The 27,279-nt window shown below is 49.5% G+C and overlaps 1 protein-coding gene across 3 annotated transcripts in view; it reads right to left on the reverse strand.

The window, feature by feature from the left end:
- SLC38A4 (solute carrier family 38 member 4) overlaps positions 1 to 27,279 on the reverse strand; it is a 254,523-nt gene that overhangs the window by 75,069 nt on the left and 152,175 nt on the right. The window contains exon 2 of one of the 3 annotated variants that reach the window (XM_073651850.1): positions 26,833 to 26,897. The exons of the other annotated variants lie outside the window; for them this stretch is intronic. The gene's annotated coding sequence lies outside the window, so the exon portion shown is untranslated. The remainder of the gene's footprint in view (positions 1 to 26,832; positions 26,898 to 27,279) is intronic. 3 annotated transcript variants of the gene reach the window in all.

The following is a 27,279-nucleotide window of genomic DNA, read 5'->3' on the forward strand; positions in this document are numbered from 1 at the left end:
ATATTCCTGCTCTAAAATAAGCTCTCCCTCCTATAATAACTCTCTCTGTACTGCTTCCAGAGGACAGTGTGAGGAGCATCGCTTCACTGGGTCTTATATAGCACTCAACTAGATGGAGGCCAGATGCTATCGTATCGGGAGGGCGGTAATGTCACGATGGGGGCAGGCTTTGCAGCTTTGAGAATCTCTTCCTCCCCATGTGCTCACCCACCTATCCACTCTCTCTTTCCCCAATGTGTTGACTTCTCCTGTCTGTGCTCTCTTCTTTGACCTGCCTACCCCATGTGCTATCCCCGTTGTCTGCTGTCTCTCTCCTTCCTGTGCTGTGTTCTCCCCTCATGTGCTGTCCCATTTGAGCTGTCACCCCCCTGTGCTCTGTCTCTCTCCCCCCTGTGCGCTTTCTCTCTCCCCCATCTAAAGTCTTCTCCTCTCATGTGATCTCTTCTTTGACCTGTGTACCCCATGTGCTCTCCCCTTTGTCTGCTCTCTCTCTCCACCCATGTGCTGTCTTCTTCTCTCATGTGTTCTCTCGTTTGAGCTGTCTACCCGAGCAGTAAATCATACCGCCTCCATCTTTGTGCAGGCAGATAGCGGCGGTCACATTAAAACTGCGCATGCACTCCTCCTGTGCAAAGATGGCGGCGGTCAGTGAATCATTCGGCTGATCCCGGCGGCGGCGTATGCGGCGTGTATGGCGTGTTTGCGACAGTGTTCCGCTGGTGGTACCGAGCAAGAGGCTGCGTATGGCGTATACAGTGTGTGTGTGGTGTGTACGGCGTATACAGAGTGTGTGTGTGGTGCTTACGGCGTATAGTGTGTGTGTGTGTGTGAGTGGTGGATATGGTGTATACAGTGTGTGTGTGGTGGTGTGTACGGCGTATACAGTGTGTGTGTGGTGGTGTGTATGGTGTATAGAGTGTGTGGTGCGTACGGCGTATACAGAGTGTGTGTGTGTGGTGGTGCGTATGGCATATACAGCGTGTGTGTGGTGTGTGCGGCGTATACAGTGTGTGTGTGTGGTGTGTACGGCGTATACAGTGTGGTGGTGCGTGCGGCGTATACAGTGTGTATGGTGCATACGGTGTATACAGAGTGTGTGTGGTGGTGCGTATGGCGTATAGCGTGTGTGTGGTGCGTATGGCGTATTGAGTGTGTGTGTATGTGTGGTGCATACGGCGTATACAGTGTGTGTGTGTGCATACAGCGTATACAGTGTTTGTGTGTGGTGCGTACGGCGTATACAGTGTGTGTGTGTGGTGCGTACGGCGTATACAGTGTGTGTGTGGTGCATACGGCGTATACAGTATGTGTGTGGTGGTGCGTACAGCGTATACAGTGTGTGTGTGGTGCATACGGCGTATACAGTATGTGTGTGGTGGTGCGTACAGCGTATACAGTGTGTGTGGTGCGTATGGCGTATACAGAGAATGTGTGTGGTGGTGCGTATGGCGTATACAGTGTGTGTGGTGTGTACGACGTATGCAGTGTGTGTGGTGCGTACGGTGTATACAGTGTGTGTGTGGTGCGTATGGCGTATACAGTGTGTGTGTGTGGTGCGTATGGCGTATACAGTGTGTGTGTGTGTGTGTGTGGAGCGTATGGCGAATACAGTGTGGGTGTGTGTGGTGCGTACGGCGTATACAGTATGTATGTGTGGGGGTGCGTACGGCGTATACATTGTGTGTGTTGTGCGTACTGCATATACAGAGTGTGTGTGTGGTGGTGCATACGGCGTATACAGTGTGTGTGGTGCGTATGTCGTATACAGTGTGTGTGTGTGTGTGGTGCGATGGTGTTCCGCTGGTGGTACTGCGCAAGAGGCTGGTACCACCAGCGGTTTCCATATTGAGACACCCATCACTTGGGTGTCCCAATATGGCGGTTGGCAAACTTCTGATGCTTGGAATTCTGGGATCCGGACACATCTGGATGGAACAGGATGTGAAGACATTACAAGGTAAGTATATATTAGATGACACAATGCGGCAGGCCAACCACAGTAATACCAGTAGTCAACATGGCTGCGGCATTACCGTGTATAGCAGGCATTCCCTCGCATGTTTATTGGCTGTCTAAAAGTCACGAAACATGCAGGGCAGAAGCTCAAGCATGGCACTCAAGCACCTGTGATACTCGATCAGGTAACGAGCGTACCCAAGTACTCCGATGAAATTCCTCCCTGCCTCCACAATCAGCGTAGCCATCTAGATCAATGCCCCATACCCTGTAATAAATATACAGTCACTAGATGGTGGCCCGATTCTAACGCATCGGGTATTCTAGAATAGGTATGTGGCCGACCGGGCACTATCAGCAGAGCGGTATTTAAATTTGGCGCCAAAATAGCAGATTGGTCGAGGCCGGCAACCGCGACCAATTAGCAAAGCGGTGTTAAAATTTGGCGCCTATATCGATTATTGGTCACGGCCGGCGGTCGCGACTAATCAGCAGAGTGGGGTTTAAATTTGGCGCCAATAATGCTGATTGGTCGTGGCCAGCGAACGCGACCAATCAGCAGAGCGGGGTTTAAATTTGGCGGCAATAATGTTGATTGTTTGCGGCCGGCGATCGCGACCAATCAGCAGAGCGTTATTTAAATTTGGCGCCAATAATGGTGATTGGTCACGGCTGCGACTAATCAGCAGAGCGGTGTTTAAATTTGTCGCCAACAATGCTGGTTATTCGTGACCGGTAACCGCGACCAATGAGCAGAGGGGTGTTTAAATATGGCGCCAATATCGCTGATTGGTCGCGGCCGGCCACCACGACCAATCAGAGAAGCGGTGTTTAAATTTGGCACCAATATCGCTGATTGGTCACGGCCGGTGGTTGCGACTAATCAGCAGAGCGAGGTTTAAATTTGGCGCCAATACTGCTGATTGGTCGCGGCCGGCGACCGCGACCAATCAGCAGAGCGGTGTTTAAATTTGGCGCCAATACTGCTGATTGCTCGCGGTCGCCGGCCGCGACCAATCAGCAGAGCGTTGTTTAAATTTGTCACCAAAATTGCTGATTGGTCGCGGCCGGCCACCGCGACCAATCAGCAGAGCGTTGTTTAAATTTGGCACCAAAATCGCTGATTGGTCGCGGCCGGCGGTCGCGACCAATCAGCAGAGCGGGGTTTAAATTTGGCGCCAATACTGCTCATTGGTCACGGCCGGCGACCGCAACCAATAAGCAGAGCGTTGTTTAAATTTGGCGCCAATCTCGCTGATTGGTCGCTGACGCTAGACGCGACCAATCAGCAGAGCGTTGTTTAAATTTGGCGCCAATCTCGATGATTGGCCGCGGCTGGCAGCCGCGACCAATCAGCAGAGCGTTGTTTAAATTTGGCGAAAATCTCGCTGATTGGTCGCGTCTGGCGTCCGCGACCAATCAGCAGAGCGGTGATTAAATTTGGCGCCAATCTCGCTGATTGGTCGCGGTCGCCGGCGGCCGCGACCAGTCAGCACAGCGGTGTTTAAATTTAGCGCCAATCTCGCTGATTGGTCGCGGCCTGCCACCGCGACCAATGAGCAGAGCGGCGTTTAAATTTGCCGCCCATCTCGCTGATTGGTCGCGGTCGGCCACCGCGACCAATCAGCAGAGCGGCGTTTAAATTTGCAGCCTATATCGCTGATTGGTCCCTGTGGCCGGCCGCGACCAATCAGCAGAGCGGCGTCTAAATTTGCCGCCCATCTCGCTGATTGGTCGCGGTGGCCGGCCGCGATTAATCAGCAGAGTGGCGTTTAAATTTGCCGGACATCTCGCTGATTGGTCGCGGTGGCCGGCCGCGATTAATCAGCAGAGCGGCGTTTAAATTTGCTGCCCATCTCGCTGATTGGTCGCGGCCGGCCACCGCGACCAATCAGCAGAGCGACGTTTAAATTTGCCGCCCATCTCGCTGATTGGTCGCGGTGGCCGGCCGCGATTAATCAGCAGAGCGGCGTTTAAATTTGCCGCCCATCTCGCTGATTGGTCATGGCCACCGCAACCAATCAGCAGAGCGGCGTTTAAATCTGCTGCCCATCTCGCTGATTGGTCGCGGTCGGCCGGCCACCACGACCAATCAGCAGAGCGGCGTTTAAATTTGCCGCCCATCTCGCTGATTGGTCGCGGCCGGCCACCGCGACCAATCAGCACAGCGGCGTTTAAATTTGCCGCCCATCTCGCTGATTGGTCGCGGTCGGCCACCGCGACCAATCAGCAGAGCGGCGTTTAAATTTGCCGCCCATCTCGCTGATTTGTCGCGGCCGGCCACCGCGACCAATCAGCGTCGTATTAGTGTGGGCCCGGGAGCGGCGCTGCTTTTGCGGCTCTGTATTAGCGAGGACAGGGGAGCGGCGCTGCCTGTGCGGCTCCTTCTGCTGTGAGAAGCCAGGAGATGAGCGGCTACTCGCAGCAGAAGCTTCCCGACCGGCGGCGCCGCTCCCCGGTCCTCCGTTCACACTTGCTGTCGGGAGACCAGCGGGCCAAGCCGCTGATCTTCTGACGTTAGCCGCATGGAGGTCAGCGGCGCCGGTCGGGGTAGTTGTGCTGCTAGCGCCGCTCATCTCCCCGCTGCATCGCCGCTGACCGGCAGATGAGCCGCTAACGGCCGCCATCTTTTTTCAGAAATCCCGCGGCGCTGATTGGCCGCTGCCGGACCAATGAGCGACGCGGGATTTCCTGGACAGACAGACAGACAGACAGACAGATGGGATAAGACAATTATATATATAGATGGCCAAAAGTGTTAACATCCTTGAAAGTTTTCCAGAAAATGAAGTATTTCTCCCAGAAAATTATTGCAATTACTCATGTTTTGTTATACACATGTTTATTTCCATTGTGTGTATTGGAACAACACAAAAAAACGTAAAAAGGCAAATTGGTCATAATTTCACACAAAACCCACAAAATGGGCCAGACAAAATTGTTGGTACCTTTCCAAAATTGTGATTAAACAACTTTGTTTCAACCATGTGATGCTCATTCAAACTCACCTGTGGCAAATAACAGCTGTGGGCAATATGAAAATCACACCTGAAACTAGATTAAAAGGAGAGAAGTTGACTCAATCTTTGCACTGTGTGTCTGTGTGTGCCACACTTAGCATGGAGAACAGAAAGAGGAGAAGAGAACTGTCTGAGGGATTGAAAACCAAAATTGTTGAACAATATCAACAATTTCAAGATTACAAGTCCATCTCCAGAGATCTTGATGTTCCTTTGTCCATGGTGCGCAACATAATTAAGAAGTTTACAACCCATGGCACTGTAGCTAATCTCCCTGCCGTGGACGGCAGAGAAAAATTGATGAAAGATTGCAATGCAGGATAGTAGGGATGATGGATAAGCAACCCCAATCAAGTTCCAAAGAAATTCAAGCTTTCCTGCAGGATCAGGGTGCATCAGTGTCAGTGCAAACTATCCGTCAACATTTGAATGAAATGAAATGAAAGTCTATGGCAGGAGACCATTGCTGACACAGAGACATAAAAACGCTAGACTTCATTTTGCCAAAATATACGTGAGTAAGCCAAAATCCTTCTGGGAAAGTGTCTTGTGGACAGTTGAGACCAAGATAGAGCTTTTTGATAAAGTACATTATTCTACTGTTTGCTGAAAAATGGAATGATGCTTACAGAGAAAAGAACACATTACTAGTGTTGAGCCACCCCCGTAGTGTTCGAGTTCGGTTCGGTTCGTCGAACACCTGTGTGTTCGCCGAACTGTTCGTCGAACACCTTCGAACACCGTTAAAACCAATGGCAGGCAAACAAAAACACATAGAAACACATAGAAAACACCTTCAAAGGTGTCCAAAAGCTGACAAACTGCTCAGAAGACATAACTAACACATGGAAAAGTGACAAGTACATATAGTCATGCGAAAATAAAAGAGGTGGAGGAGTAAAAGGAGGGGGAGACACAGATATAGGCATGTCATGCCCTTCTAAAATCCAAAAAGTGAGAAGCCGACACGGCCAGTCCGCTCCTGCCCGTGCCACCTCCGTGTCGCCGGGTTTGTGCCAGAGCCGCGGTGAACCCTGACGGCCAGCCCCCCTCTCCCAATACTGGTGCCTGTCCGCTGGTGGGTCGAGCGAGCCCCCCTGTGGTGGAGGCAGCTCTAAGCTTTTTAATTTAAATTGTCTCTCTAATTTGAATGAATACACTTTAAATCCATTTACAAGGATCTATTGGAGGGCAAGTCTCATGCCAGCAGCCGCGGTAATTCCAGCTCCAGTAGCATCCACTAAAGCTGCTGCAGTTAAAAAGCTTTTATAAGGATCGAGCTCGGCTGTCCACCGCAAGGCATCCTACTGCCAGTCCCAGCCCCTATGCCTTGGGGTGCCTCCTGATGCTCTTCACTAAGTATCCCATGGTCCCGAAGCATTTCCTTTGAAAAAATTAAGTGTCTAAACTACAGGTGGTGTAGCTTGCTTAACAGCCGGGATAATCCGCTGACTAGCAGACACTGCTACTAGGCACAAAGTATTTCCTGGGCTAGATGCAGTTAAAAATTTGTAATTAGATACTCTCGTTGGATGCTGAGAAAGCATTCCATAGAGTCTCCTGGCACGCCATATAGGATTCTCTTAAAAAGCTTGGGGTAGGGGTCTAGGGGACCCTTTTATAGCCAAAATCACGGCCCTGTATCGCAATACGTCACCTAGGCTGAAGATAAATGGAACTGTAGCACCCTGAGGGCTCGGTTGCTACAGACGTATTGCACCTCACCCAGAGGTGTGATATCTCACTCTCAGGTAAGGATGGAGTGTGGATCAGGACCCGACACCTGCATGCATTACACCACATTGCCGTGGGGCAGGGCGACCAATATGCCCCTGAGATGGGCACAACAGTCCCTGTCCCTGGCTGGAGTGGGGGGAGGGAACACTGAGGAAGGGGAACCCTGTAGTGCAGGAGCAGGGAGGAAGCAGTTCCTGGGTGCATTGAGAAGGGAGTATAAAAGGTGGGCACCATCTTAGTTCAGTGCAGAGAAGTCTGAGCAGAAGTGGCAGGGAGCAGGGGCTCTGCATGAGCTCTGCTCCGGAGGCGGGCCTAGTAACAGAGGCCCAGGCCTGGAAGAGGGAGAAGGAAGGAAGAGGAGCGGAGAAGGCTCCAGGAACGAGGAATGAAGGGATCCCAGGGGTGCGGACGGGCGACTCGCCACCGCACGCCCGAATCCACCTGCGTGGAGGGGTCAGGCCAAAGGGGGAGACCGGTCCCCGAACTAGTGGAGGCAGGAAACGACCCTCAGCTAGAAACCGGAGGCTCTGACATTTTATGTGGCGCAGCCCCTCGCTACACCCGCTAGGAAGGCACCACATAGGGTCAGGGAAACTGGCGCCAAGTTTACCAAGAGGAGGCCCGAGGCAGCCGGACAGAAGTGTTGGTAAGAAAGGCCAGACAAAGGACACACAAAGGGGGTCCTGTGAAGTGCTCCAAAGTTATCTGGGAGTTGTCTGAGCCCCTCACCTGGTGAGCACAGTACGACGTGGGCAGCCGTTACCTGCAGACGTGGTCTGGATAATAAGAACTGTGAGTAAAGGCCCTGGACTGCATCACTGACTCCGTGTCGTTACTGCTGCTGCCCTGCACCATCACCCCCATCCTCCGCATACACTGCCCTGAGGCTATACTCCTCCCGTGGGGAGTTATGCTACGCTCTGCTGCACCCACAACACCAGCCTCAGCGGTCTGCCCTGTAGCGGCGGTTCACTCTGACCGCAATCCACGGGTGGCGTAGTCGGACATTTAAACATCAAAACCACATAAATAGTTCCGCCACTGGTTTGACCGCCCTGAGCCACGGAACCGGGTCGCCGCCACGAAGACTACAACCACCAGCATCCACCAAAAAGGGTCCGGCTCCGGGTGTCCCAAGGCCCAGGGGGTGCGTCAGAACATTTTCATCACCTTTCACAATCACCAATGGGACAAGGCAGGGATGTCCTCTGTCCCCTCTCTTATACATCCTAGTGATGGAGCACCTGCTCTCATCAATTCGCCATAACCCCAATATTAGGTGGATTGAGGTGGGAGGCACCGAGTACAAGTGCTCTCTATTTGCTGATGATGTCCTAGTATATATCACTCAATCACATATATCCATCCCTGCTGTTATGGCTGAAATAGATCACTTTGTTACATGGTAAAATTTTAAAATCAATGCAGCGAAGTCTGAGGCCCTCGATGTCTCCCTCCCCAAATCCATATAGGATTCCATCCAGTCCAACTTTCCCTTTGCCTGGCCCTCACAGGGTATCAAATACTTAGGAATTCCTATTCATAGAGACCTCTCCCATCTATGTTATCTTAATTTTGGGCCCTTTATTGAACAATTCCATACAGACCACGGTTGGCAAGTTAGAACTGTAAGATTCACTACGTGAACCACTGGTGTTTTGTGGAAAAGCACATGTACACTGCGTTCCAAATTATTATGCAAAAAGTGTTTAGGAGTGATAAGGGAAGAATTTGTTTGTTTGTCAGTTAAACTCATTGATGGTGATGTGTGTCAGGGCTCTTTATATCACTGTAAGCAATTGCAGACACCTGTGCTAATTAGTTTGGCAGGTGTGTCCAATGAAAGGCAAGACTACTTAAGAAGGCTCTCTCACATTATTAAGCAGCCTACATTTTCTGCCAAAATGGGAAAGAAAAAGGATGTGTCGGCTGCTGAGAAGCAACAAATTGTGGAGTGTTTAGGTCAAGGCATGACTACAATCAACATTGTGCGATGATCAGGATGAAGTGTCTTGGCAATCAAGAAGTATGTAGCTGATTCACAGTACACACGTGTGCGTGCTGATAAGGGCAAATTGAGGACTCTTTCCTACAGGCAATTACGTCAGGTTGAAAGAGCAGCGGCAAAAAAGCCTTGTCATAGCAGCAGACAAGTTTTTGACGCTGCTTGTGCCTCCAACATCCCCCGAACAACAAGATGCAGGGTCCTTCAGAGGTTTGCAGCTGTGCATACGCCATCCTGTCGACCTCCTCTATCCACTTCACACAAGCAGAAACGGCTCCAGTGGGCCAAACATTACATGAAGACTGATTTCAAAACTGTTTTGTTCACGGATGAGTGCCGTGCAGCGCTCGATGGTCCAGATGGATGGAGTGGAGGATGGCTGGTTGATGGACACCCCACGCAAACACGGCTACAGCGCCAACAAGGAGGAGGTGGAGTAATGTTTTGGGCTGGAATCATGGGGAGAGAGATTGTCGGCCCCTTTGGGATCCCTGAAGGCGCTAAAGATGAACTCCATAATGTATGTGGATTTTCTCAAACAGCACTTCCTGCCATGGTTCAAGAAGAAGAACCGTGTATTTCATAGCAAGATCATTTTTCTGCATGATAATGCACCATCTCATGCTGCACATAAAACATCTGCATCTCTGGCTGATATGGGCATAAAAGGGGACAAACTTATGGTGTGACCCCCATGCTCCCCTGACCTCTACCCCATTCAGAACCTTTGGAGCATCATTAAAAGGAGTGTCTATGATGGCGGGAGGCAGTTCACATCTAAGCAACAGCTCTGGGAGGGTATTCTGTCCTCATGCAAAACAATTGAAGCAGAAACCATCCAAAACCTGACAAATTCAATGGACGAGAGAGTTCAGAAGCTCCTTTCGAACAAGGGGTCCTATGTGAAAATGTAACATCACCTAGAATAAAGTTTTGAGTTGAAAACTGTTTGATTTCAGTTTCTAACAACCTGCTAATGCTTATAATTTCAAAAATGACCATTTTTTTGGTCTTTATTAAAATGAAAAGGTTGATCGAAAAGTTTGGGGGATCTAAGAGTGTGGCAACCCAGTAGTCATGATTACTTCGAATTCTGACAATATGAGGGTCATGCTGCAGGTAGTGCAGCAAGAAGGCACTTATGTGTCTTGCGCATCTCGGAGCCCCAAAATTATTTTCCGGGCTAGATGCAGCTAAAAATTATTTTTAATTTTAAATCTGGTGGAGCTTATTATAGATGGCCTAATAGGATCAGTGCTGCACACTGCTACAAAGCCCAAATTATTTTCCAGTCAAGATACAGATAAACATGATTAGTAATTTGAAAGCTTAAAACGGTTGGTAGGGTGATTTTAACCAATCATCAAGCTTTTACTCTCCCCAGGATGACACAGGGGTAGAAAAGTCGTTTCGGATCCATGATTTGTTCATCTTTATGAACGTGAGTCTGTCTACATTATCAGTGGAGAGCCGCGTGCGCTTATCTGTCAGCACACCACCAGCAGCGCTGAACACACGTTCAGACAGAACGCTGGCTGCGGGGCATGACAAGATCTCCAAGGCGTAAGTGGCTAGCTCCGGCCATTTATCCAGATTGGAAGCCCAAAAAGAGCAAGGGTCCAGTGACACAGTCGTGGCTTCAATGTTTACTTGGAGATACTCCTGTACCATCGTCTCTAGGCGTTGACTATGTGTCAGACTTCTTGTCTCCTGTGGCCTTGCAAAGGATGGGCTAAAAAAGTGGTGAAATGATTCCGCAAAATTGATGTTACCAGCAGATACTGTGGTTCTGTTACGGTTTGAGTGCTGAACACTTGACGGTCCCACGGTTGGCAAGTTGGAACTGTGAGATTCACTACGTGCACCACTGGTGTTTTGTGGAAAAGCACATGTAAGATTCTGCAACAGTCTCTGCTGATACTCCTGCATGCGTGCATCCCTTTCTATGGCAGGAATAATTTCGGCAAATTTACTTTTGTACCGGGGATCTAACAGTGTGGCAACCCAGTAGTCAGGATTATTTCTAATTCTCACAATTCGAGGGTCATGTTGCAGGTAGTGCAGCAAGAAGGCACTCATATGTGTTGCGCATCCAGGAGCACCAAGTCCCTGTTGTGTTGGTGGCGAGGTAACAATCATGCTTCCTTCCTCTGTCCTCTCCCCCCAACCTTGCACAACAGAAATGTGATCAAGGTCTCCCTCATCTGATGAGTCTTCCATCAGTTCGTCCTCCACTTCTTCCTGGGCTCCTGCACCTTCCTCACTAGTTTGGCTGCTACCATGCGCCCTGGTAAAACCATCTCCCCCACCCTCACATGCCTGCCGCCTTGGTGCTGCCGACCGTCTGGACCTTGCAGATGTTAGCCCTTCCGCATACAACTCCTCCTCCTCTACTTCCTCCACCTCCTCTTGTGCCACCACCTGACTCCGAATTCTGTTTAACATGTGCTCCAGCATGTAAATCACCGGAATAGTCATGCTGATAATGGCATCATCAGCACTAAACATCTTCGTCGCCATTTCAAAACTGTGCAGAAGGGTGCATAGGTCCCTGATCTGAGACCACTCCTCCAGCGTGATTTGCCCCACCTCTGGATCTCGTTGGCCCAGGCTATACGTCAGAACGTATTGCACCAGGGCTTGTCGGTGCTGCCACAGTCGCTGCAACATGTGCAGAGTTGAATTCCACCGGGTAGGCACATCGCATTTTAGCCGGTGAAGTGGCAGGCCCAACGACTTCTGTAGAGATGTAAGTCGCTGAGCTGTGGGATGCGAACGGCGGAAGTGAGCACACAGCGACCGTGCCCTCTGCAGAAGGCCATCTAGTCTGGGATAGTGGGCTAAAAATTGCTGGACAACCAGGTTCAACACGTGAGCCATACAAGGCACGTGTGTGACATTGCTCCGGCGAAGGGCCGCACCCAGGTTTGCAGCATTGTCGCACACGGCCTTCCCTGGTTTCAGGTCCAGTGGAGACAGCCATTAATGAAATTGGTTCTCCAGAGCTGACCACAACTCCTCAGCTGTGTGACTCACATTTCCCAGACATTTCAAAGTAAAAACCGCCTGATGACGTTGAGCCCTACTGCCAGCATAGTAAGGAGGTGTGCAGGATCCCTTCTGCGCAGTTAGAAAGCTTGTGGCATGACCAGACAGGCTTTGGGTGCAGGTGGAAGACCGAGAGGAGGTTGAGGAGGCAGAAGCAGTGGAGGAACTTTGAGATAAAGAGGATTGACGCACAACTCGTGGGGACGGCAAGACTTGGACAGCAGCCCCTTGTCCTGCTGTCACCATAGTTACCCAGTGCCCAGTCAGCGACATGTAACGCCCCTGTCCATGCCTACTCGTCCAAGTGTCTGTGGTGAAATGCACCCTGTCACACACAGAGTTTCTCAAAGAAGCGGTGATGTTGTGTGCGACATGCTGGTGGAGCGCAGGCACACCTTTCTTTGAGAAGTAGTGCCGACTGGGCATCTGGTACTGGGGCACTGCGACGGACATAAGGTCTCGAAAATCCTCTGTGTCCACCAGGCGGAAAGGCAGCAATTCTGTAGCCAAGAGCTTGCAGATGGTGAAATTCAACCTCTTAGCTTTCTCATGGCTAGGAGGAAATGGTCTTTTACTTGTCCACATCTGAGGGACCGAGGGCTGGCTATTGTGCTTAGACGGGGTTGATAAGGGTGTCCCCGGCAAACTGCCGGTCTGTGAGGAAGATGCAGGCGGACATGTTAGGTTGCCTTGATCCAAAGGTGGTGCTATCGATGTCGGACAGCGCTCAACACCAGCTGGTGTTACCACCTCCAAAGAAAATGATGACCTGCCAATCACGCTGGCTGTTGCGGGTAAAGAGGTGGCAGGTCTTCGCCCCAAAACAGGTGTGACTGCTGTCCCCCCAGTCACAGAGGATGAAGAGGCCGCGGATGCACAAGATATGGCAGACGGTGGTTGGCCCGGCCGGCTAGGCCGCATTGTAGCACACTGAGCTTCCCACTGCAACTTATGCTTCATGTCCATGTGCCGGTTCATGCATGAAGTACTCAAACTATGTATTTTTTGGCCTCTACTTAGCTTTTGCTGACAAATGTTACAGATAACACGAGTTGGGTCATCTTTATCGATCTGAAAAAATGCCCAGGCTATGCAAGGCTTAGCACCCATGCGACCTGAAGAGCCACCACGACTTGTGGTGAGAGGCAGAGTTGTGTTTGAGGATGCAGTTGTTGACGTGCTTCCAGTACTACGTCTCTGTCCAGGAAGGCGCAACCTGACCTCGTCGTCACTAGCATCTTCCTCCACCTCCTCTGCTGGCCTCATCTCTTGGCTGACTGTGGGTTGACAGTAAGTGGGATCTCCAACCTCATCATCATCACCCTGTGTGTTATCACACCCGTCGTCCTCAGAGCCAACCTGTTCCTGCCCTGACAAAAAACTAAAGTTGTCGCTCCAATCAGGTATTTGAGTCTTATCATCGTCTTCCTCATTGTCTCCACCAACAGGAGTTACAGTTTGGGAATGAGGGTCTACATTATGGTCAGAACCTTCTGCGTCTGGTCCTGGATCCGACTCATAAAGATTCTGGGCATCAGTGCAGATCATTTCCTCGTCTGGATTCACAGAAGCGCTGGAGTCGACCTCTGATTCCCAGGCTATAGTATGAGTAAACAGCTCTGCAGACTCAACCATCTGTTCTACCTCATACTCAGACGGGCAGCTGGAGATTTGGGAGCTGTGAGGAAGCAAGTGCGATTTGGGTGACACCTTTGAGGACTGGAGTATTTGTGATGTTGAAGTTGATGTGGAGGAGAGCCCACTTAAAGGAGCACTTGATATCCGTTGAAGCACCTGCTGTTTTTGTGCCTCATCTGGAATTTGTAGCGATTGGCGTGGCCGTAAGAAAGGGATCTTATCACATTGTCCGCTAAAAGAAGTAGACATTTTAGTTTGGCTGGAAGATGGTCTTTCTTCTGCAGATGTTACTGTTGCTTTAACACCTACCCCACGAACACAACCTTTTTTCCCCTTCCCAACACGCCTATTCCCCTTTCCACCAGCAGCAGGCCTTTTTCCACTCATTTTGGTGGTTAACTAATTCACAACTCTGGAGTTGTTTGCACAAAAAAACAATGGATGGTAACCGAGCAGAGCTGAGTGGCCAAACTGTGGTATTAGGCCAAAACTATTGGCTGGGTTAGATGCAGAAAAAAATTATATTCAATTTGCAACCTGATGGAGGTCAGTATAGATGGACTAATACAACAAGTTCCACACACAGCTAGAAGCCCAATATTTTTTCAGAGGTAGATGCAGAAAAAAATTATATTCAGTTTGCAACCTGATGGAGGTCTGTATAGATGGATTAATAGAACAAGACCCACACACAGCTAGAAGCCCAATATTTTTTCAGAGGTAGATGCAGAAAAAAATATATTCAGTTTGCAACCTGATGGAGGTCAGTATAGATGGACTAACAGAGAAAGTCCCACACACTACTAGAAGGCCAAATATTTTTTCAGAGCTAGATGCAGAAAAAAATTATATTCAGTTTGCAACCTGATGGAGGTCTGTATAGATGGATTAATAGAACAAGACCCACACACAGCTAGAAGCCCAATATTTTTTCAGAGGTAGATGCAGAAAAAAATATATTCAGTTTGCAACCTGATGGAGGTCAGTATAGATGGACTAATACAACAAGTCCCACACACAGCTAAAAGCCCAATATTTTTTCAGAGGTAGATGCAGAAAAAAATATATTCAGTTTGCAACCTGATGGAGGTCAGTATAGGTGGACTAATAGAACAAGTCCCACACACTGCTAGAAGGCCAAATATTTTTTCAGAGCTAGATGCAGAAAAAAATTAGATTCAGTTTGCAACCTGATGGAGGTCAGTATAGATGGACTAATAGAATGATGCTATGCCCAAAAGATTTTACTTCACTAGGTGCAGTAAAAAAATTGGTATTCTATACACAGGTGGTATATCTTGCAACACAGATAGGCTACTCCACTGACTAACACACTCTGCAATAGGCCAAAAAGGATTAGCTTTGCTAGATTCAGCCAAATGCTGTGAAAAAAACTTGCACAGCACTGGCACAGACCTGCCTGGCAAAAACTGATAGGAACTGATGTAACCTAGTCCTGAAAAGGACTCCAATTACAATTAGTCTTTACTCCCACAACCTATCTATTTAAGAGCACAGACCTGCCTGATAAAAGTCGTAGGAAATGCTGTAACCTAGTCCTTAAAAGGACTGCAATCACAACTATTCCCTACTCCCAAGCTATCTGTATATTTGTGCGAAAATTGGCTTGAAATTAACAAGGTATAGCGCACACAGCAACAGCGGTGCCGTCTAACACGCAGCTGCAGCAGTGAGAAAATGGTGGCGACGGGGAAAATGGCTTGGTCTTATAGGGCAAGGACATGTGACATACACTGCCAATGACACATGCCCATGCTTGTGTGAAAAAAAGCACTTCGCTCCGTGTGTGCGTTGCTGATAGGCTGACAGATTGCACCTCCCCACTGTAAATGCGGGAAAGAGAAAAAAAAATGGAGATCTTCATTGTTCCTGCAGAGATCCATCCCCTGCCCCTCCCCCCACCCCGCTGTACACTCAAACTGCGTATTAACATTAATTTTCATCATTACTGAGAAAAAATCCAGTTATGATTTTGGTGCACGAACAGTTATCGAACATAACCTCGAACAGCCGAATTTTTCTCAAATTGTTCGTGTTCGCCGAACGGCTCGAACACCGCCCAAAACAGCTCGAATTTGAGATTGGCGAACAGTTCGAGTAGAACAACGCTCATCTCTACACATTACCTACAGTCAAATACTGTGGAGGTTAAAGATATTTTGGGATTGCTTTGCTGCCTCTGGCACTTTGTGCCTTGACTGTGTGCAAGGCATTGTAACGGGTCTGGGAGGTGGAACCTCTGAGCAACTATACAAAGGGGCAGTCCTTGTAAGGAAGCGGGTGGCTCCCAGGGAAGGCGGGCAGGTAGTCACGGCAAGTGACAGGGACAGTCTCTGGGTAGAAGGGCAGTGTAGCGTCGGTGTCCCTGCCTCCTGCTAGGCAGGGACGCTGTTCCCCTCACCTCTCCGCTCCATGCCTGGCGTCTTCCTCCCACTCTGCTGGCAGCGCGCGCTGCTTCCCGGCCACTGTGCTTAGGGCGCGCTTCTCCTCTCTTAAAGGGGGCGCGCGCGCCGTCCTAAGGGGTCCCCGGCCAATGGCCGGAGGACCTCACCATATATAAGGCACTTCCTCCAAAATGGAGGTGCCCGAGCAATGCTGTTGCATAGCCTATCACTCTGCTTCAGCCCTCAGGTCCCGTTACCAGATACCTGCCAGTTACCTGCCAATTACCTGCCAGATTCCTGCTTGATACCTGCCTGATACTTGTCTATCTCCTTACATTCCTGCGGTCCGACAGTCTGCCTACCAGCCCTGCCAGTCTGTCTATGGATCTGTTTGCCCGCTCACCTGGGAGCGCTCATCTGCTACCTGCCTGCTAGCCTACCTGGAGGCTCTGCCGTCACGAGCTGTGACCACCTGCCTGTCCAGAGACTCTTACCCGCTCACCTGGGAGCGTCCGCCTGCTACCTGCCTGCTAGCCTACCTGGAGGCTCTGCCGTCACGTGCTGTGACCACATGCCTGTCTAGAGACTCTTACCCGCTCACCTGGGAGCGTCCGCCTGCTACCTGCCTGCTAGCCTACCTGGAGGCTCTGCCGTCACGTGCTGTGACCACCTGCCTGTCCAGAGACTCTTACCCGCTCACCTGGGAGCGTCCGCCTGCTACCTGCCTGCTAGCCTACCTGGAGGCTCTGCCGTCACGTGCTGTGACCACCTGCCTGTCCAGAGACTCTTACCCGCTCACCTGGGAGCGTCCACCTGCTACCTGCCTGCTAGCCTATCTGGAGGCTTAGCCGTCACTTGCCGTGACCACCCGCCTGTCAAGAGACTGTCCCCGTCACTTGCCGTGACCTCCTGCCCTTCTACCCAGAGACTGTCCCCGTCACTTGCCGTGACCTCCTGCCCTTCTACCCAGAGACTGTCCCCGTCACTTGCTGTGACCTCCTGCCCTTCTACCCAGAGATTGTCCCCGTCACTTGCCGTGACTACCTGCCAGCCTACCCTGGGAGCCACCCGCTTCCTTAGAAGGACTGCCCCTTTGTAGCGTTGCCCAGAGGTTCCACCTCCCAGACCCATTACAGTTTGCACGGGCCATGGAACCCGGTGGCACCCAAGCTCCCTCGCTCTCGGACTTATGTCATGAACTTTCCTGTCAGAGGTCCCAACAGGAGTCCATCCTGAGTCACCTGCGTAGTGTTAACTCCCGCCTGGACACATTGTCTACCTCTTCGGGAGCTGCCTCCACACGCACACTTACTACTCCGGCACCGCCACAGCCCATCAACACCATGGCATCTCTTCCCGGTCCCCGCCTCTCCGGTCCTCCTCGTTTTGGCAGAGATCCCAGCCAGGCACGGGGCTTCATTAACCAGTGCACTCTGCAATTCGAACTGTTGGCACACCAGTTTTCCACCGACCGAGCCAAAGTAGCCTTCATCATGTCCCATCTCAGGGGAGAGGCACTGGCTTGGCTAAATCCTCTATGGGAGAGAGGAGACCCCCTGGTGTCCAATCTGCCAGCCTTTCTCACGGCTTTCCGGAAAGTCTTCGACGAACCAGGACGGAAGACCTCATCCGCATCATCTCTGCTACGCCTCCGTCAAGGAAATCTCACCGTGGGCCAATATGCCATACGGTTCCGTACCCTTGCTTCGGAGCTGGCCTGGGATAACGACGACCTGGTGTCAGTCTTTTGGGCGGGTCTGTCCGGCCGTAATAAAGATGAACTCGCCGGTCGGGACATTCCTACCACTCTCGACGACTTAATAACTCTTGCCACCCGGATTGACATCCGGTTCCAGGAGCGCGCCAAAGAGGTCACCCGTGAGAGGAGGTTTCCACGCCTTGCCCCTACCTTCCAGAGATCCGTCACTTCCTCCGTTACTCCTCCGGCGCACTCACCCGAGCCTATGCAGGTCGACCAGACCAAGATGGTCAAGACCCGTCAAGAATTACGCCGTGCCGAGGGGAGCTGCTTCTACTGTGGCAGTAAGGAGCACCGGATCCGTTCCTGCCCGGAGAGGTCAGGAAACGCCTGTGTCTAGGATCGCTCAGAGAGGTCGTCCTAGATAAGAGTAAACCCTCTCCATCTCTGTTGCTGTCGGTCTCTATCATCTGCGGGGAGAACCGTTATTTTGAACTAGCCCAACTTGACTCTGGAGCTGCCGGAAATCTCATTTCTCAGTCCCTGGTAGAGAAATACCGCATTCCCACCAAACCCCTAGCTGTACCCTTATCTGTCGCTGCCGTAGATGGGGGCCTCTTACCACATCCCATCCAACTCATCACCGAATCCATAACCCTGCAGGTGGGAATGCTGCACTCTGAGAGCATCTTCTTTCATGTTCTGCCTGGACTCTCTCACGCCCTCTTGCTAGGCCTACCTTGGCTTCAGAAACATGCACCCGTGCTTGATTGGCAGACCGGAGAAGTCCTTCGCTGGGGACAGGACTGCCATAAGACTTGTTTAGTTCCCGTCCATCCTGTCCGTCCTTCTCCTACCCCAGCCAATCTACCTGGTCTTCCGGTACCCTATTGGTCTTATGCGGACGTCTTTAATAAAAAGTAGGCAGAGACATTACCCCCTCATAGACCATACGACTGCCCAATCGATCTGATGCCTGGCGCTACTCCTCCCCGTGGGCGTATTTACCCTTTGTCCGCTGCTGAGACCCGGTCCATGTCTGAATATATTGAGGAGAATCTGGCCCGGGGATTTATCCAGAAATCGACCTCCCCGGCGGGAGCAGGCTTCTTCTTCGTCAAAAAGAAGGACGGCTCACTCCGTCCCTGTATAGACTATAGAGGCCTTAACCAGATCACGGTGAAGAATAAATACCCCCTTCCGCTCATTCCGGAATTATTTGACCGTCTGAGGGGGGCTAGAATCTTCACCAAGCTGGACCTCCGTGGGGCATATAACCTGGTCCGTATCCGTCAGGGGGATGAATGGAAGACGGCATTCAACACCCGGGACGGCCACTATGAACATCTTGTAATGCCCTTCGGTCTCTGTAACGCTCCCGCCGTCTTTCAATAGTTGGTCAATGACATCTTCCGGGACCTTCTCTACTCCTGCGTAGTGGTGTACCTGGACGACATCTTGGTCTTCTCTCCGGATCTTCTCACTCACCGGAGGGATGTTCGTCAGGTCCTGCTCAGGCTCAGGCAGAACCACCTCTACGCTAAATATGAGAACTGCCTCTTTGAGCAGACCTCGCTTCCGTTTCTGGGCTACATAATCTCTCAGATCGGCCTACAAATGGACCCTGAGAAACTGCCATCGAGAAGTGGCCCCGACCAGAGGGGTTGAAGGCTATTCAGCGGTTCCTAGGCTTCACCAACTACTACCGCCTCTTCATTCCGCACTTCTCTTCCCGGACTGCCCCTATCTCGGCGCTCACCCGTAAGGGCGCTAATCCCAGAGAATGGCAGCCCGAAGCAGAGGAGGCCTTCCTTTCCTTAAAACGAGCTTTTTCCTCCGCCCCTGTGCTGCATCGTCTGGACGGCAACAAACAATTCTTTCTAGAAGTCTAGGCTTCCTCCTCCGGAGCCGGAGCAGTACTTACCCAAAAGTCGTCTTCCGGAAGAATGGTAACTTGCGGCTTCTTCTCCAAACTCTTCTCTTCGGAGCACAATTATTCTATAGGAGACCGAGAATTGTTGGCCATTAAGCTGGCACTGGAGGAGTGGCGTTACCTGCTCGAGGGGGCTCTTCACCCGGTAATAATTTACACGGACCACAAGAACTTGGCTTACCTCCAGAGTGCCCAGAGACTTAACCCGCGCCAAGCCCGGTGGTCCTTGTTCTTCGCCCGCTTTAATTTCATTCTTCATTTTCGCCCGGCTGACAAAAACATCAAAGCTGATCCCTGGGTAGGACTCCGGGGTAGGAGTCGTGCGACTGGAAGCCGGTCCCGAAGATGTAGTCAGTGTGTCCAGGCGGGAGTTAACACTACGCAGGTGGCTCAGGATGGACTCCTGTTGGGACCTCTGACGGGACAGTTCATGGCATAGGTCCGAGAGCGAGGGAGCTTGGGTGCCACCGGGTTCCATGGCCCGAGCAAACTGTATCGGGTCTGGGAGGTGGAACCTCTGAGCAACTATACAAAGGGGCAGTCCTTGTAAGGAAGCAGGTGGCTCCCAGGGAAGGCGGGCAGGTAGTCACGGCAAGTGACAGGGACAGTCTCTGGGTAGAAGGGCAGGAGGTCACGGCAAGTGACGGGGACAGTTTCTTGACAGGCGGATGGTCACGACAAGTGACAGCATGGTAAGAGTCTCTAGACGGGCAGGTGGTCACGGCAAGTGACAGCAGGGAAAGAGTCTCTAGACGGGCAGGTGGTCACGGCAAGTGACAGCAGGGAAAGAGTCTCTAGATAGGCTAGCAGGCAGGTAGCAGGTGAGCGCTCCCAGGTGAGCGGGCAAGAGTCTCTGGACAGGCAGGTGGTCACGGCAAGTGACGGCAGAGCCTCCAGGTAGGCTAGCAGGCAGGTAGCAGGTGAGCGCTCCCAGGTGAGCGGGCAAGAGTCTCTGGACAGGCAGGTGGTCACAGCAAGTGACGGCTAAGCCTCCAGGTAGTCTAGCAGGCAGGTAGCAGGTGAGCGCTCCCAGGTGAGCGGGCAAGAGTCTCTGGACAGGCAGGTGGTCACAGCAAGTGACGGGTAAGCCTCCAGGTAGGCTAGCAGGCAGGTAGCAGGTGAGCGCTCCCAGGTGAGCGAGTAAGAGTCTCTGGACAGGCAGGCAGGTATCAGGCAGGTATCTGGCAGGTACTTCCTGGTCCGCAGGCGGACTGATCCATAGACAGACTGGCAGGTGCTGGTAGGCAGACTGTCGGACCACAGGATAGCAAGCAGGTAAGCAGATATCAGCCAGGTATCAGGCAGGTATCAAGAAGGAATCTGGCAGGTGACTGGCAGGTAACTGGTAACGGGACCTGAGGGCTGAAGCAGAGTTGAAAGGCTTTGCAACAACATTGCTCGGGCACCTCCATTTTGGAGGAGGTGCCTTATATATGGTGAGGTCCTCCAGCCATTGGCCGGGGACTCCTTAGGACGGCGCACGCGGCCCCTTTAAGAGAGGGGGAGCGCACGCGTGTGCGCCCTAAGCACAGAGGCCGGGAAGCAGCGCGCGCTGCCAGCAGAGCGGGAGGAAGACGCCGGGCACGGAGTGGAGAGGTGAGGGGAACGGCGTCCCTGCCTAGCAGGAGGCAGGGACGCCGACGCTACAGGCATCATGAAATCTGAGGATTACCAAAGGATTTTGGGTTGCAATGTAATGCCTAGTGTCAGAAAACTGTGTTTGTTTCCTAGGTCATGGGTCTTCCAGCAGGACAATGACGCTAAACATACTTGTAAATCAAATTAAAATTGCTGTTGGGAGAATGCACACTTGCAATATGAGAGACCTGAAGCAGTTTGCAACAGAAGAGTGGTCCAAAATTCCAGTTGAGAGGTGTAAGAAGCTTGTTGATGGTTATAGGAAGCGATTGATTGCAATTTTGTTGGGCTTATTTTTAGGGTTTTGTGAGAAATTATGTCAAATTTTCCTTTTTTCCCTGTTTTTTTTGCGTTTTTTCTAATACACTCAAAAGAAATAAACATGTGTTTAACAAAACACGTGTAATTGCAATAATTTACTGGGAGAAATACTACATTTTCTGGAACAATTTCAAGGGTGCCAGCACTTTCGGCCATGATTGTTAGGGTTAAATCCTAGCACTACAGGTCATGGCTAGGTACACTTGGATAGCTATGATTAAAACCAGGACATGTTTTCACTGGTCAGTCATAAACTGCATGAGCTGGTCATCAGCCAGTATCTATCTAAGTACAGTTACCAAGTGCTATTGGGTGCATGGTGGATGTGGTGACAGATGAATAAGAGGGACTAAATTCTGAGGAAAAATTGGGAGGGAGAACAGGGGAGAGTTAGATTGGTGAAGTGAGGAGATAAGATTGCCTACAGAGATGTGTTTTTAAATTTAGCTTAAAAATGTGGGGGCTAGGAATTAATCAGATTTTTCGGTGTAGTGCATTCCAGAAAACTGGTACAGCACAAGAGAAGTTTTGGGTATAGAAGTGAGAGGTTTGCATTATATAATATGTTTTTCAAGAAAGGCATCTAGGCCCTACTTGAACTTTCTTAGTGAATTAACCATCACAACATTATGTATCAGAGTGTTCCATAGACTCTGCCTTACAGCACAAAATCAGACCCTTCCAATAAAGAATTATAAAGAATCAGACCCTTACAGTATATAAACATCTGTGATTATCAGTAGTGATGAGCAAGCACTAAAATGCTCGGGTAGTCGTTGCTTGGGTTAAGCAAATTGGAATGCTCGAGTGTTCGATCCGAGCAACGAGCCTAATGTGAGTCTATGGGAAACTCGAGCATTTTTCCGGCGGCACCTCCCGGCGGTCTGTAGAGGGCCTAAAAGTTGCCCAAATCGGTGGGAACAATGCTCAAATGACATGGGAACAGTATGGAGCAGACCCCTGGAAGCATCTTTGACTCCCAGGTCACTGCTGTCAACAATGTTGTCAAAGGTATTACACCACTTTTACGGACTCACAATAAAACATACAAAAACAAACCCAAAATGGATTTTCCTGGCAAAAATGTTAAGGAACATCCTTTCCAGGGTAATGACTTGTATATAAGGTAAAATAAGTATACAAAAACAAAAATGCTCCTCCACACCTTGGGCTATGTTCACACGTAGCATTTTTGATGCGTTTTTGCACTTTTCATTGCTTTCAATTGTGAAAAATACATTCACCGATAAATGTCATTTTAACATTTTACTACCTTATCTTGCCATGTGGTGTGTGAGACATCATCAGACAGATCCTGTTTCATTTATGAAGGAGGGACTCTGACAGTCACAAAGACTATTTTTATAGGGCCAACAGGCGGCCCTTACTATTCTTAAAGGGACAGCAGTCGCCCCTCACTATTGTTAGGGGTCATCAGCCGCCTATGCTTTGTTGCTCCCATTATTAAAGACTAGGTCTCCTATACTGTTATTGCGTATGCAGTGACTACAAGGGCTGCCAAAAATTTGGACACACTTTAATACCCCTTTGAAGAGACGTAGAGGAGGGCCTCAGTAAAAAAATTGTTCCCATTATTAAGGAGTGCGTCTCCTATAGTGGTAATGCCCATGCAGTGACTGCAAGGGCTGCGAAAAATTAGGACACACTCCAATACACTTTTGAGGAGACATAGAGGAGGTCCTCATTAAAAAAAATCTTCTCATTATTAAGAAGTGGGTCTCCGATACTGGTAATGCCCATGCACTAAGTGTATAGACTGATAAACATTTACCCCTGGCGGGTATACATGAACATACTGTATAACATACAGAATGTTAGAGGTAGGCCTCTAAAAAATGTTCTATGGGCATCATAAACACCCTTAAAAAAATGATGTGGGTGTTGCATGATGGGCACCCTGTTGGTATGGTAGTGGAGGAGAAGGAGAAAGAGGAGAATGACATAAATAGACAAACTCAGGAAGCGTATACCTATGTCTAGGTGTGATGAGGTGCATGGGAATAGACCCCCCCCCTAAAAAAACACTGGATTTGATTTTATGTTTGTCTGCTATCATCCGGTGGTGTTGAGAAGCCTGGCCCAATCCAGTCCTTGTTCATTTTGATGAGTCAGCCTGTCAGCATTTTCAGTTGACATGTGGATGCTCCTATCAGTTATAATATCACCGGCGGCGCTAAAAACCTGCTCTGACAAAACGCTAGTGGCAGGGCAGGCCAGGACCACCAAGGCGTAGAGAGCCAGTTCATGCCATGTGTCCAGCTGGGATACCCAATAGTTATAAGGCACAGAGGAATCACGTAGGACATTGGTACAGTCGGTAAGGTACTCCTTCAACGTCTTCCAAAACTTTTTCCTCCTTGTCAGAGTAACCTGTGCATCAGGGCCCGAGTGCTGGGAGGGTCTGAGAAAACTGTCCCAGACCTTTAACAAGGGCCTTCTGGTACTGCAACATTTTATTAGACCTCTCCGACAGGGGGAGCAGAGATAGAAAATTCTCCTTGTAGCAAGGGTTCAGTGTGACCAATCAGTAATTACTGTTGGCCAAAATGCGCACAACGTGAGAGTCACGGGAAAGGCCGTGGAACTTAAAGTCAGCCATGTGTGCCACTATAAAGAAGGAATAGTCGGCACTCCGTGTAGCTAGAGTGGTGCACGTGGAAAACAATGTCTATAGGAAAAGAAAATCCCGGTACCCACGTGTTGATAATTAGTTGGTTTATTCCACAACTCACAAAAAGACGTTTCAGCCTGTCCAAGGCTTTTTTCAATTGAAGTCTGGCCATGTGTGCCAGACTGCCAACAGCCAAGACTTCCCTGTCCTGACCAATAGGATGTCTGTCCATGATCTCCTCCTCCTCCTCCTGGTCCTCTTCCTCATTCTCCCTCTCCTCAAGCCATCTACGCTGAACAAACGACTGTTGTGTGGGTATTACTGTCTTCAGGAAAACAGTTCCTGTTCCTCCTCCTCTTCCTCCTCTTCATTATCACCCAATCTGCATTGATATGAGATGAGGCTGTGTGGCATCACCCTGTATAGTTCCTTGCTTCATCATGCTCCACCTGCAATACCTCCTCCTTAATTGTGAGCAGTGAGCATTTCAGTAGACAGAGAAGCGGGATGGTGACGCTAATTATGGCATCATCGCCACTCACCATCTTGCTTCCAGCTTCCGACTGATGTGGTCATTTCAGAGATGAAGGCTGAATAGGAGGAGGAGGTGCAGGAGCTGTAGAATGTAGGGGAAACCCTGATTGACCCAGGGCCCGCAATCCTCCATGTCGGGAGGACGTGTTCCATCCCAGGGTCCGACTGGGTACCGGCTTCCACTATATTAACCCAGTGTGCCATCAGTGAGATGTACCATCCCTGGCCACAAGCACTTGTTCACATGTCCGTGGTTAGGGGACCTTCCCAGTAACTGCATTGGTGAGGGCACGGGTAATGTTCTGGGACATGTGCTTGAGGAAGGCACACCGGGTGAAATAGTGGCGACTGGGGACTGAGTACCGAGGGACGCCACCGCCATGAGGCTGCGGAAAGATTCCACCTCCACAAGCCTAAAAGGCAACATTTCAAGTGCAAGCATTCGAGAAATGCGGCAGTTTAGTATTATGGCCTGTGGCTGGTTGGCTGCACATTTGCGCTTGAGTTCAAAAGACTGGGGTAGGGACAACTGAACACTGTGCTGGGACAGGGATGTGGTTGCTTATGGTGGTTGTTGCAAGCGTGCAACTACAGGTGCAGGGTGGGAGGCATCTTCACCTGTGCCATGGACAGGGGATTGGTTTGCACACATAACAGAGGAACAGGCAGTGGTGTCACCTGCGGACACTGTTTCTGGACCCTGGTGTTCGGCCTAACTAGTCTGGTTCTTTGCTGTCATGTGCCTGAGCATGCTGGTGGTGGTCAGTCTGGTAGTTTTGCTGCCCCCTGCTGATGCTGGCACAGCAGATGTTGCAAATGACCTTTTTGGGATTAACTTGACAGCCTTTAAAAAAGAGCCAGACTCGTGAAGACCTAACAGTTGGACTGGCAACTTCCCACATGTTGGTGTTCTAGGAAACAGTTGCCCAACTTGTGTCTGTGGCCACCCCACTGCTTGTTCCTGCCTGTTGTGGTGCTATGCCTCCCTCCCCCTCTGTGCTGCTGTCCACATTATGCACATAACTTTGCCAGGTTGGGTCAGTGACTTCATTGTCCACTACTTCGTCTTCCACATGCACACCCTGGCGCCTCCTCCTGACTTGCTGGCAATTGTAGCAGAGTACTCGGCACTCAAAATTCAGCACAAAATTGATGCAAAAAAATATCTTTATTTCATTATTTCATGAAGCAATCCAAGGTAAATGTAAAGTTTCAGCCTTATACACTCAGGCCTTTATCAAACACGGATTGCATGTGCTGTGTAAGTATGGAAGCAGTGCTGCTGAAAGGCAGGATATGCCGTCCCTTGCGGGGCGAGGACTCAAGCTTCCACCTGAGCATCCAGGACATCCGAGCAGTGAGATGCTCGGGCGAGTACCTAGCAGTTGCGAGCAAGCTCACTCATCACTAGTGATTATCAACATTGCAGGCCTAGTTGTAAAAGGATCATTGGAAATGTCTCTGCACTGTCACTTCATAAATGTATACACTGTAACAAGATTCCCCCTAATTCATTGTTTTCCAAACTGAATAACTCAAACTTTAATAACCCGTCTTGGTAGCGCAGATCACCCATTCCCATAATAACTTTGGTTGTTCTTCTATGGACCTGCTTTAAGTCAACTATGTCCTTCTTTTACACTGGAGCCACACATTGTACACGGTATTGTAAATGTGGCAGCACTTGTGACTTGTACAGAAACAAAACTATGTTGTTAAGCATCTATGCCTTTTTTATCTTGTTTACCTTATTAACAACTGCCTGGCAGTAAGGGGACATCACAAATATGCCCAAATCTTTTACAGTAGAGGTTTTACCTACTGCTTTACTATTTAGTACATAATTATACATTTCGTTTGTTCTTGGCCCAAGTGCATGACCTTACACTTATCTACATTATCCTTCAATTGCTATTTCTTGAAACAAAGCCTCTAGTTCTAAATCTGCTCTATAGCAATAAATTATCCTCAATATTTATATGAACAATAGAAAAATGGCAGAACAAAAAAATAGTGTTTTTAATTTATTAGTAGTTTATTAAACAAAATGTACTCTTTATATAAAAACAAGAATCAACAAAGTTGAAAGAAACTACTTCTGCCTATCAAGGTTTCTCTGTGACCCTACAAACTATTTTGACAAAACATTTTTTAATGAAAATTAGTGGCGGCTACTTATGTGCTCATTTCTTTCCTGAACTTTGATGTTTGACTTCTGAAGGTGTGTAACGCCACTGTGCCATAGTACATATTTGACTAAAATCACCTCTTCCAGCCTGTTTTTCAAACATGTTGACGTACAGCCGCCTGTTTTGCATTTCTCCTTTTATACTGACAAAATAAAAGAAAGACAAAATAGTCTTTTGAACTTACAAATATTGTGAGCATCATATTTATCATAGTTTTTCTATGTTTAGCTTTTATCCACAGGCTTATATGTGACATTAACACACTGTTCACAGATACTTATATATGTTGTCATCTGAAAACTATTTGCAATTGTGCAAAAAATGTATACCTATTTAGATTTCTAAAATGGTGCATAGGACATAAATATATTATACTATATGTATTTTGTTTTGTATTTTTCGCAATTGAATGCATACTGTATATACATAGAGAGTTTGGTTTATAACTACATTTGACATTTCTATATTAGATAATGCAAAACATATCTAATGAGTCAGATGGTCCCACCACTTGGATCCTCATG

This window comes from Phyllobates terribilis, unplaced genomic scaffold (assembly GCF_046119375.1).
Source record: "Phyllobates terribilis strain yellow unplaced genomic scaffold, ASM4611937v1 Scaffold_11__3_contigs__length_659146591, whole genome shotgun sequence".
Lineage (NCBI taxonomy): Eukaryota > Metazoa > Chordata > Amphibia > Anura > Dendrobatidae > Phyllobates > Phyllobates terribilis.